Source organism: Lemur catta, chromosome X (assembly GCF_020740605.2).
Source record: "Lemur catta isolate mLemCat1 chromosome X, mLemCat1.pri, whole genome shotgun sequence".
Taxonomy (NCBI): Eukaryota; Metazoa; Chordata; class Mammalia; order Primates; family Lemuridae; genus Lemur; species Lemur catta.
This window is the reverse complement of record NC_059155.1, coordinates 54,526,028-54,539,400: the sequence shown is the minus strand read 5'-3', so window position 1 is coordinate 54,539,400 and position 13,373 is coordinate 54,526,028.

Here is a 13,373-nt window from a genome sequence, read left to right as displayed (position 1 = left end):
TTTAAACAAAAGGTTTTTAGTAGGAACCTTTCCAGTTGTCAATGTGTAAATATAAATCTTTAAGAATCACTTAATATAGGACTTTTACCAAAAAATTGGGAACTGCGTAGCCCTCTTCTCAGCACAGAAGCAGTAACCTCTAATCAAGATTTAAAATTGGCTCAAATGAGAGGAAAAATTTCAGGGTTCTAGCCTTGGAGAAGAACTATTCAAAACCTCAGCTCTGAGCATGTTATTACTTATGGATCATTCCCTTTTATCTGCTATTGTAGTATTATGAGCTTCAGCCCAGCAAAGTTATATCTTTCTTCAAAAGAAAAATTGATGCCTGAAATATGAAAATTACACAACTTGTTGACATACTGCTATCTCCTGTCCCGGTAAGATCAAATCTTTCTCTAAAAGAAAAATATATGTTCAAACACAAAATTTCACAACCTTATTTCTGATAACACTTTAGTTTAATTGTCACAAGATTATTCAACTTCAATAACTTTAGTATTCATCTTAGCAATATTTTGTGGGTTTCAGTGTACTGATTTTTCACATTTTCTGTCAGGTTTATTCCTACATATTTCATATTTTTCATGCAATTTTAAAAGGTGCTTTTTATATTTTAATTTTGTATTGTTTTTGCTACTACATAGGAATAAAATTAATTTTTGAATATTAATCTTATATCTTGCAGCTTTACTAAACTAACATATTAGCTTTAGTTGTTCTTTTGTAGATTCCATCATATTTCCTGCATAGAAGATCACATCATTTCTTTTTTTTTTTTTGAGACAGAGTCTCACTTTGTTGCCCAGGCTAGAGTGAGTGCCGTGGCATCAGCCTAGCTCACAGCAACCTCAAACTCCTGGGCTTAAGCGATCCTCCTGCCTCAGCCTCCCGAGTAGCTGGGACTACAGGCATGTGCCACCATGCCCGGCTAATTTTTTCTATATATATTTTAGTTGTCCAGATAATTTCTTTCTATTTTTTTAGTAGAGATGGGGTCTCGCTCTTGCTCAGGCTGGTCTCGAACTCCTGAGCTCAAACAATCCGCCCGCCTCGGCCTCCCAGAGTGCTGGGATTACAGGCGTGAGCCACCACGCCCGGCCAGATCACATCATTTCCTAATAAAGACATTTAAAATTCTTCCTTTCTAATCTGGATGCTTTTTATTTCTTTTTCTTGCCTGACTGCACTTGCTAAGAACCTCTAGGACAATGTTGAATAGAAGTGATGAGAATAAATATCCCTGTCTTGTTCCTGATTTTAGCTGTAGAATTTTTTTGAAGATGTCTTTTATCAAGTTGAGGAATTTCCTTTCCATTCTTGTTTTTCTGTGAGTTTTTTTTTAAAACAGGAATGGATGTTTGATTTTGCCAAATCCATTTACAGTATCTATTAATATGATCATATGAGTTTTTTCAGTTTGCTAATATGGTGAAAATCATTGTTTGATTTTTTTCATAGCTTCTCACTCCATATGCAAGTTTTTCCACTCTCATGACACTTAATATTACCTCCAAGTTATCAAATTCTGTCTTTATTTCATGTACTGGAGAATCATTAAAGAAAGAGTTGAATTTTCACGTGTGGATAGTAAGAGAACGTTTTGTATCAGTGGTAAGAGTTCAGTTTCAAACCCCTATGAACCCATTCTATTTATCCAAACTTACTTCCTAAACTACTTCTCATCACAAACAATTGATAAAAGACAGATTGTTGATGCTTCTTTTACCGTGTTTCAAAAGGAATTCATGTGAAGAGTTTTTTTTTATTTTAGCATATTATGGGGGTACAAAAGTTTAGGTTACGTATATTGCCCTTGCCCCCTGCCCCTGCCCCAAATCAGAGCTTCAAGCGTGTCCATCCCCTAGACAGTGCACATTGCACTCATTATGTATGTATACACCCATTCCCTCCCCCTCATCTGCCTGACAACCGATTAATGTTATTCCTAAATGTGCAGAGGTTTTTGATGGGCTCCTCCGAGACCACTTTATTTTCTCTGGCCTATTTATTTATTTAGATTAACTGAAGTCCATAGTTTACACTAGGTTCACTGTTTGTGTTGTACATATCTATGAGTTTGAACAAATACGTAATGTTATATATCCGTACAGAATAATTTTACTGTCCTAAAAATTCCCTGTGCTTCACCTATTCATCCCTTACCCCTGGAATCTTGAAAACCACTGATCTTTTAGTTTCTATAGCTTTACTTTTTACAGAATGTTATATAATCGGAATCATACAGTATGTAGCCTTTTCAGATTGGCTTCCTTCACTTTGTGATATGCATTTTCTTCCATGTCTTTTGATGGCTCAATAGCTTATTTCTTTTTATTATTGAATAACATTCCATTAAATGGATGTACCACAGTTTGTTTATCCACTCATCTACTGAGGGACAGCTTGGTTGCTTCCAGATTTTGGCAATTATGAATAAAGCTTCTATAAACATTTGTGTGCAGATTTTTGTGTGGACATAAATTTTCAACTCATTTGGATAAATACCAAGGAGAACAATTGCTAGATCATATGGTAAGAGTATGTTTGGTTTTGGAAGAAACTGCCAAACTGTCTTCCAAAGTGTATATATCATTTTGAATTCCCATCAGCAACAGACGAGAGTTACTCTTGCTTCACATCCTTGCCAGCATGTGGTGGTGTTAGTGTTTCAGATTTTGGTCATTCTAAGAGGTATGTAGTGGTATCTTCTTGTTTTAATTTGCAATTTCCTAATGACTTATGATGTTGAGCATCTTTGCATATGCTTATGTGCCATCTGTATATCTTCATTGGTGAGGAATCTGCTAAGGTCTTTTGCCCATTTTTTAAGGAGCGTTATTCATTTTCTTATAGTCGAGATTTAAGAGTTCTTTGTGTATTTTGGATAACAATCTTTTATCAGATATGTCTTTTGCAAATATCTTCTCCCTGTTTGTGGCTTGTCTTTTCATTCCCTTGACAGTGTCTTTCACAGAGTAGCCATTTTTAATTGTAATGAAGTCCAACTTATCAACTTTTTTCTTTCTTGGATTGTGCCTTTGGGTTGTATCTAAAAACTGATTGCAAAGCCAATGTCTCTTATGTTATTTTCTAGAAATTTTATAATTTTGATTTTTATTTTTAGGTTTATGATTCATTTTGTGTTAATATTTGTGAAAAATGTGAGGTCTGTGTTCAGATTCTTTTTTTTTTTTTTGTATGTGAATGTCCAATTGTCCTAGACCATCTTTGAAAACACCATCCTTTCTCTTTTGAATTTCCTTGGCCCACTTGTCAATCAATTTACTCTATTTGTGTAGATCTATTACTGGGCCCTCTATTCTGTTTCATTGTCCTACTTGTCTATTCTTTTGCAAATACCATACTATCTCGATTACTGTAGCTTTATAATGATTCTTGAGGTTGTGTAGTGTCAGTCCTCTTACTTTATTTTTATTCATCAGTATTTTGTTGGATCACTGTTTGATTTTTAAATGCTTCACTAACCCTGAATCCCTAGAATTAACCCCAGTTGGTTATTTGTTATTCTTTTAATATATTTAATTAGATCTGCTAGTTTTTTTTTTTTTTTAGAAATTTTACATCTGTGCTCATGAGAGATATTGGTCTGTAGTTTTCTTTTCTTGTAATGTCTTTGTTTGGTTTCATGTTAATCCTGGCCTGATAGAATGAGTTGGGAAGTATTCCGTATCCTTGTATTTTGGTGAGGAATATGCAATAATTTATATTACTTCTTCTTTAAACATTTGCTGTAATTTACCAGTGAAGCCATCTAGGCCTCAAGTTTTCTTTATAGAAAGCACTGTAACTACAAATTCAACTTCTTTAACAGGCTATTCATGCTATCTATTTCTTTTTCAGTAAGTTTTGGTAAATTGTATCCATTAAGGAATTTTTTCATTTCATGTAAGTTGTCAAATTTATTAGTATTACATTGTTCATATATTATTTCCTGATTGTTAAACTTAGATATAATTCACATACTACATAAATTTTAGAAAATAATACAATTTAGTATATTTTAGTATGTTGACATAGTTGAGCAACCATCACCATCATCTAATTCCAGAAAATTTTCATCATTATCAAAAGAAGTCTCATACCCACTAGCAGTCAATCCTCACTCCTCTCTCCTCCCTTATTATTTTTAATATCTATAGAATTTGCAGTGTCACTTCTCCTATTTCTGATACTGTAATATGTGTAATCTGTTTATTTTCCCCTGTTAAACCTCTAGGTTTATCAACTTCACTGATCTTCTCTAAGAATCACCTTTTGGTTTCATTGATTTTCTCTGTTTTCTATTTCATTGAGTTTTGCACTGATCTTCGTTATTTATTTTATGCTACTTACTCTTATTTTAATGTGCTCTTCTCTATCTATATTCTTACATGGAAAGTGAGGCCATTGATTTGAGTCTATTCTTTTCTAATATATATATTTAGTATTGTAACTTTCCCCTTAAGTACCGCTTTAACAGCATCCTACAAATTCTGATAGATTGTATTTTCATTTTCATTCAGTTCAAAAACTTTCTAATTTTCGGCTGGGCGCAGTGGCTCACACCTGTAATCCTAGCACTCTGGGAGGCCGAGGCGGGTGGATCGCTCAAGGTCAGGAGTTCGAGACCAGCCTGAGCAAGAGCGAGACCCCGTCTCTACTAAAAAAATAGAAAGAAATTATCTGGCCAACTAAAATATATATAGCAAAAATTAGCCGGGCATGGTGGCACATGCCTGTAGTCCCAGCTACCCGGGAGGCTGAGGCAGTAGGATCGCTTAAGCCCAGGAGTTTGAGGTTGCTGTGAGCTAGGCTGATGCCACGGCACTCACTCTAGCCCTGGCAACAAAGCGAGACTCTGTCTCAAAAAAAAAACAAAAACAAAAACTTTCTAATTTTCCTTTTGATTACTTTTATGATTTGGGGGTTACTTAGAAGTGTATTATTTAGTTTAAAAATATTTGGAGGAGTTTCCAATGACCTTTTTGTTATGGCTTCAAATTAAATTTCATTGTGGTCAGAGAACATATTTTGTATGGCTTAAATCCTTTTGAATTTCTTGAGACCTCATTGTACAGCTCAGAATAAGGCCTATCTTGATAAATGTTCTGTGTGCACTTGAGAAGAACACATATTCTGTGGATGTTGGATAGAGGACGTCATAAATATAAATCAGGTCAAGTTGGTCAATAGTGCAGTTTGTCTACTATATCTTTGCTGTTTTTCTGCCAAGTTATCAATTATTGAGAGGGCTATTGAAATCTGACTGTAATTATTGATTTGTTTATTTCTCTTTGTAGTTTTATCAGTTTTTGCTTTGTATATTTTAAGCTCTGTCATTAGGTGCATAAACATTTGGGATTGTTATGCCCTCTTGATTAATTGATGCCTTTATTGTTATGAAATGACCTTTTAAAAAATCCCTGGTTATATTCTTTGATTTAAAATCTACTTTTTCTGAATTAATATAGCCACTCTAGCTTACTAGAATTAGCATGTTCCATACTAATGCATTTCTACTGTTCCATATATTGAGAAGGAGGGAATCTATCTTAATTCATTCTACAAAGTCAGTATCACCCTAATACCAAAGCCAGGAAAGGATACAACAAAAAATAAAACTACAGACCAATATCCCTCATGAACATAGATGCAAAAATCCTTAAGAAAATACCAGCAAACCAAATCCAACAGCACATCAAAAAGATAATTCACCATAATCAAGTGGGTTTCATCCCAGGGATAAAAGAATGGTTCAATCTATGCAAATCAATAAATTTGATTCACCATATAAACAGAGCTTTAAAAAACCCATATGATCATCTCAATAAATGCAGAAAAAGGATTTGATAAAATACAGCACCACTTCATGACAAAAACCCTCAACAAACTAGGCATACAAGGAACATACCTCAAAATAATAAAAAACGATATATGAAAAACCCACAGCCAACATCATACTGAATGGGGGAAAGTTGAAAGCACTCCCCCTAAGAACTGAAAGAAGACAAGGATGCCCACTGTTACCACTTCTATTCAACATAGAACTAGAAGTCCTAGCCAGAGCAATCAGGCATGAGAAAGAAATAAAGGGCAGCTTTGAGACCCCCCCACCCCTCACCCCAGGAGCTGGATGCAACCATATCCTCTGAGCTAAAGTGGGAACAGCCTGTTGGGAAGGTGTATTTGGCAGAATAAAGGGAAGCAGACAAGATGGCACCTCCAGCCAGAGCATCTCTGCAAGAAGGAGAAATTTTAAGAAAGAGAAATAAAAAAACAAACAGGCAGACAAACATAGATTGGATGACATTTGTAAGGAGGGGCACCTGAACCTACAGGAGATTCATGGGAAAAGGTTGTGGAGCAGCACTGGAAGGAGAAAGGCATTGGCAGGGATTAAGGCCCCAAGAGGCTTGGACACCAGCGAGAAGCATAGGTGGAGCAGTTAAAATTCCCCTCCCTTGCATTTTGGGCTGCTGGTGGGCTCCCAAGCTACTGGAGAGACCTGCCAACACCACCACAGAGATGGCTGCCACCAGTGAGTGGAGAGCCTCTTGCGGACAGGGCACCAGGCTCCCAGCTCCCTCAGGGCACCTCCTCTCCACAGACCTGAGCCAATCGGCAGGTGCCATATTACTTCATTCTCCCCTTTCCTTCCCCTACCTACGGCTACCAAGAGAGACAATTTAGCCACCACCTGGAGGCATCCACAGGGAATGGGACCTTTCCTTTTGGAACCCTGCAGTGGACTGAGGGGTGCTCAGATTGTGAGCTCCCTACCTGCTGGCTCTTCCTGGTGTGGCTTGCCTAGTGACTCCAGCACAGTGCGGCAAACCTCAAGGCAGAGAGACATTGATCTACTTTGGATACCTTGTGGGTAACTTGGGACCAACATTCCTCTCCCTGCCATGGTCAGTCATTGATCTCCAGGGCCTGGGGGACAAGATTGCAGTTCAGATTATGTACACCCAGGTATCACTCACATTGCCTGGGGGCACAAAAGAGGTATTTGTGATTTAGACTACTGAGGTGTGTGTGCCTTCAGGGGCAGATCAGAGTGGGTCCTAGCTGCAGTGTGCTCAAGGGGCACCCCTCCTCCCACAGGAAGGCCTCGCTCCCAGCTCAGGCCATGATCCTGGGCAGGGATCCTCCTGGCCCACATCACAGTCAAGGGGGAGCTCAGTTGGCTTGAGGTCCTGCCTGATGGCAGAGGCCAGGGAGAGACCAAGGAATAGGGTAGAGGGGAAAGGAGTAAGGCCTGCTCTAGAATGCCAGACTGCAGGTCTCAGACAGCCCCACCTCTGGTTGTGTGAGGTCACTTCAGGCCTTCCCTGGCAGCTTTGCCCAGAGGCAGGGGACAGAATTTTGATCCCTGCCAAAAGCATTTGTGGAGCTAGAGGGCAGACCCACCAACCCAGCCCCACCTACCCTCACTCCCCCACCCGCCTCTGCTGGGGTGTAGAATAAGGACACACCTGGAAGTCTCAGGGCCCCACCCACCACCTGAGGCACTAGAGTGCCTCTCTAGAGGGACTAGAGCTGGTCACAGGACCCCAAAATAACATTGCAGCTTGCTCCTCCTAGCAAGTGCCACCTACTGACAGGGAAGTCAATTCGTACGCCCTTTTACTGCGTTTACTAACTCATCATATGGTGCTTGTGGTGAATTCCCACCCACAAGAATCATGTGGTGCTTGTGGTCGATTCCCACCCACAAGCACCACCTACTGGCTAAGAGACTAAACTGGGCATGTCATTATCTAAACAAAAACCCAAAGGTAAGAAGCAACAGCTGCTCCAGATGGGAAGGAATCAGTGAAAGAACTCCGGAAGTATGAAGAATCAAACTGAAAGGAAACCCCCAAAAGGGAACACCAAATCTCTACCAATGGATACCAACCAAAATCAGAACACTGAAATGACGGAAGAATTTTGAACATGGATTGTAAGAAAACTCAATGAAATGCAAGAGGAAATGGTTACCCAACACAAAGAAGCCACCGACATACACACACAAATCTAGGGCATGAAAGAAAAATTCACTAAAGAAATTGATATATTAAAGAAAAATATAACAGAACTTCTGGAAATGAAGAATTTATTCAAGGAATTATAAAACACAGTGGAAAGCCTCAAGAATAGGCTAGATCAACCAGAAGAAAGAATCTCAGGGCTTAAAGATATTTGCAGAGATACAGCAGAGAAATAAGAGAAAAGCCTACAAGAAATATGGGATTATGTGAAGAGGCCTAACATAAGAATTATAGGCTTCCCTGAAGGTGAAGAAGAAAATACACAAGAGTTGGATAAAATATTTGAGGATACAATGGAGGAAAATTTCCCTGGCCTTGCTAGAAATCTAGATATGCAGGTATAAGAAGCTCAAATGACTCCTGGGACACATAGTCATCAGACTGTCCAGAATAAACACAGAAGAGGCCCTCCTATGAGCCATAAGGCAAAAGTAGCAGGTAACCTACAAAGGAAACCCATTAGACTAACTACAGACTTCTCAACTGAGACCTTACAAGCCAGAAGAGACTGGATCCCCATTTTCAGTCTTCTCAAACAGAATAATACCCAGCATAGAATTTTTTTATCCTGCAAAACTAAGTTTCTCATATGAATAAGAAATAAAGACCTTCTCAGACAAGCAAACACTGAAGAAATTCATCAAGACAAGACTTGCCCTCCAGGAAGTACTCAGAACAGTGGTACACATGGATCAGCACAGTAGACACTCATCAGTGTAAAATCATCCAAAAGCTAAAGGTCAAAGGCCAGATACCACAATGGCTCAAGAGAGAAAGCAAAGCAACAAAGTTCAACTCAAGAGGATGAACAGAAATCTGCCCCACTTATCATTTATTTCAATAAATGTAAATGGCTTGAACTACCCACTAAAGAGACATAGGCTGGCTGAGTGGATAAATATACACAAGCCAAGTATCTCCTGTCTTCAGGAAACACATCTGACCCACAAGGATGCATTCATACTCAAGGTGAAGGGATGGAAAATAATATTCCATGGAAATGAAAGCTAAAAGAAAGCTGGCGTAGCAGTTCTGATTTCAGATAACTTAGTCTTGAAATCAACAAAAGTAATGGAAGACAAGGATGGCCACTATATAATGGTGAATAGTACAATTCAACAAGAAGACATAACAAATCTAAATATTTATGCACCTAACTCAGGTGCACCTAGATTCATAAAGCAAATCCTACTTGATCTAAACAAAATGATAAACAGCAGCACCATAATAGCTAGGGACTTCAACACCCCTCTGACAGAAGAGGAAAGATCCTCCAAATGAAAAATAAACAAAGAAACAGTGGACTTAAACAGAACTCTCAAAAAAAAATGGGCCTGACAGACATTTACAGAACATTCTACCCAAAAACCACTGAATATAAATTTTTTCTCAGCAGGTCATGGAAATTCTCTAAGATTGAACATATCTTAGGCCACAAAACATTTCTCAACAAATTTAAAAAAAATAGAAATTATACCATGCATCTTCTCAGACTACAGTGGGATAAAATTAGAAATCAACTCCAACAGAAACTCTCATCTCTACACAAAGTCATGGAAAACAAACAACTTTCTGCTGAATGATTATTGGGTTAAGGAGGAAATTAATATGGAAATCAATCAAAATCTGCAGGACACAGGTAAAGCAGTCCTGAGAGGAAAATTTGTATCCATAAATACCTACATCCAAAACATAGAAATATCACAGATCAACAATATAATGAATCATCTCAAAGAACTGGAACATTTTATGAAGCCAACATCACCCTGATAGCAAAACCAAGAAAGGACTCAACAAAAAGGAAAACTACAGACCAATACCCCTTATGAATATAGATTCAAAAATTCTCAATGAAATCCTAGCAAACCCAATTCAGGTGCCTATCAAAAAAATAATACATCATGACCAAGTGGGCTTCATCCCAGAGATGCAGGGATGGTTCAACATATGTAAATCTATAAATGTAATTCACCACATAAATAGAACCAAAACCAAAAACCATATGATCCTCTCAATAGACACAGAAAAAGAATCTGACAAAATTCAGCACCCTTTTATGATAAGAACACTTAATAAGGCCGGGCGCGGTGGCTCACACCTGTAATCCTAGCACTCTGGGAGGCTGAGGCGGGTGGATCGTTTGAGCTCAGGAGTTCGAGACCAGCCTGAGCAAGAGCGAGACCCTGTCCCTACTAAAACATAGAAATTATACAGACAGATAAAAATACATATATAAAAATTAGCCAGGCAAGGTGGCACATGCCTGTAGTCCCAGCTACTCGGGAGGCTGAGGCAAGAGGATTGCCTGAGCCCAGGAGTCTGAGGTTGTTGTGAGCAAGGCTGATGCCACTGCACTCTAGCCCGGGCAACAGAGTAAGACTCTGTCTCAAAAAAAAAAAAAAAGAACAAAATAGGCATAGATGGGACCTACCTAAAAATGATAAGAGCCACATATGACAAACCCACAGCCAACATGATACTGAATAGGGAAAAATTGAAAGCATTCCCACTTAGAACTGGATCCAGATAAGGTTACCCTCTATCACCACGTCTATTCAACGTAGTGCTGGAAGTCCAAGCCAGAGCAATCAGACAAGAGAAAGAAATCAAGGACATCCAAATGGGGTACAAGCAGTCAAACTATCACTCTTTGCTGATGATATGATCTTATATCTAGAAAACCCCAAATATTCTACCATGAGACTGCTGGAATTGATAAACAAATTCAGCAAAGTCTCAGGTTACAAAATCAATGTACACAAATCAGTAGCATTCCTATACAGTAACAACAGTCAAACTGAGAACCAATTCAAGGACTCAGTACCCTTCATGATAGCAAAAAAGAAAATAAAATACCTAGGAATATATTTAACTAAGGAGGTAAAAGACCTCTAGAGGGAAAATTATGAAACACTGAGGAAGGAAATAGCAGAGGACATAAACAGGTGGAAAACCATACCATGCTCATGGATTGGAAGAATCAATATTGTTAAAATGTCTATACCACCCAAAGTGATCTACAGATTCAATGCAATCCCTGTTAAAACACCAACATCATTTTTCGCAGATCTAGAAAAAAATTATTCTATTCTCTGTTCTGTTTCATTGGTCTATGTCTCTGTTCTTGTGCCAGTACCATGCTGTTTTGGTTACTATAGCCTTGTAGTATAGCTTGATGTCTGGTAAATTGATGCCTCCCAATTGTTCTTTTTGCTTAAGATTGCTTTTGCTGTATGGGGTCTTCTCTGGTTCTCTGGAAGCATTAAGGTTTCACACCTTAGGTTAAAGTTTGTTATCCATCATGAGTTGATTTTTGTGAGAGGTGAGAGGTGGGGATCCAGTTTCAATCTTCTGTTTTGGATGAAGTGTTATCTGTTAGATCAATTAAGAGTAAAAAGAAGAAAGCTTTTTATTTTACCTTCACTTATTTCCTCTCCAATGTTCTTTCTTTTTTAAACCTAGATCTGAATTTCTGACCTGTATTATTTTCTTTCTCTCTGAAGAACTTGTCTGAACATTTCTTGCAAGGCAAGTCTACTGGCAACAAATTCTCTTGATATCTTTTTGTCTGAGAAAGTCTTTATTTTTCCCTCAAGTTTGAAGGATAATTTCACAGGGTACAGAGTTTAACATTGTTTTTTTTCTCCTTCAACACTTTACATATTTCACTACACTCTCTTCTTGCTTGCATGGTTTCTGAGAAGTCAGGTGCAATTTTTAACTTTGTTCCTCTGTAGATAAGGTATCTTTTCTTTCTGGCTTCTGTCAAGATTTTTTCTATACCTTCAATTTTCTGCAGTGTTATATATATATATATATATATATATATATATATATATATATATATATATATATATATATATATGATTTTTTGTCTGTCCCTTAACCTTGAGTCTGTGTGAGTTCTTGTGGTTTAGATGTGTTTCTTGGAGACGGCAAATATTTGGGTTGTGATTTTTCATGCATTCAGCCAGTATATGTCTTTTCAGTGTGGTATTCAGACCATTCATGTTGAGTGTTAGTATTGATATGTGCATGTTGTTCTGTTCACCACGTTGGATGATACCTTATTGTTTGGTTTATCCTCTTGTGCTATTGTTTTATAAGGGCTGTGAGCTATAACTTTTGGGTGTTTTTACACTGGTGGGTATCTACTGTGGTGGTGCATGCATTGTGCACTTTTGAGCATTTCCTGTAGGGTGGGTTTAATAGTGCCAACTTCCCTTAGTATTTGCTTGTCTGGAAAAGTCTTTATTTCTCCATCATTTAAGAAACTTAATTTTGCAGGATTCTTGGCTGGCAGATTTTCTGCTGTTTGAATATGATTATACTTAAGTGTAATTTTAAGGAACTTACCCTACTTTGTGTTCACTGAGCTTCCTGAATCTGTGATTTGGTGTCTGGAATTAATTTTGGAGAAATTCTCAGTCATTATTACTTTAGATATTTTCTGAATCCATCTCTCTCTTCTGGTATTCTTATTATATATATGTATACTTTTTGTAGTTGTCTCACAGTTCTTGGATATTGTGTTCCTTCTTTTTTTGGTCTTTTCTTTTCTTTCTGCTTTTCCATTTTGGAAATTTCTATTAACATATCATAAAGCTCAGAAATTTTTTTTCTCACACTGTAGAAATCAGTAAGAAGCTCAGATATTCTTTCCTTAGCCACGTCCAATCTACTAATGAGCCCATCAAATGCATTCTTCATTTCTGTTACAGTGGTTTTTATCTCTAGCATTTCTTTTTTTATTCTTTCTTAGAATTTACATCTCTCTGCTTATATTGCCCACCAATTTTTGCATGCTTTCTACTTTACCATTAGAGACCTTAGCATATGTGATAGTCAGCTTCTCCAGAGAAACAGAACCAATGTATAATTTATAATAGAGAATTGGCTCATGCGATTATGAAGGCTGATAAGTCCCAAGATCTGCAGGGTGAGTTGTCAAGCTAGCGACCCAGGAGAGGATTTTTTTTTTTTTAAATCTCAGTCTGAAGGCCTGAGAATTGGGAGAGCTGATGGTGTAGTTCCAGTGTGAAGGCTGACATGCTTCTGACCTAGAAATAGTTGATGTTTCAGTCCAAGTCCAAAGGCAGGAAAAAAGCTGACACCCCAGTTTGTAGGCTGTCAGGCAGAAAGAATTCTCAGAGGGAAGATCAGCCTTTTTGCTCTATTCAGGCCTTCAACTAATTGGATGAGATTCACCAACATTAAGGAAGGCACTCTACATTACTCAGTCTACTGATTTAAATGTTAATCTCACCCAAAACACTCTTACAGAAATACCTAGAATAATGTTTGACCAAATATCTGGACATCTCATGACCCAGGTAA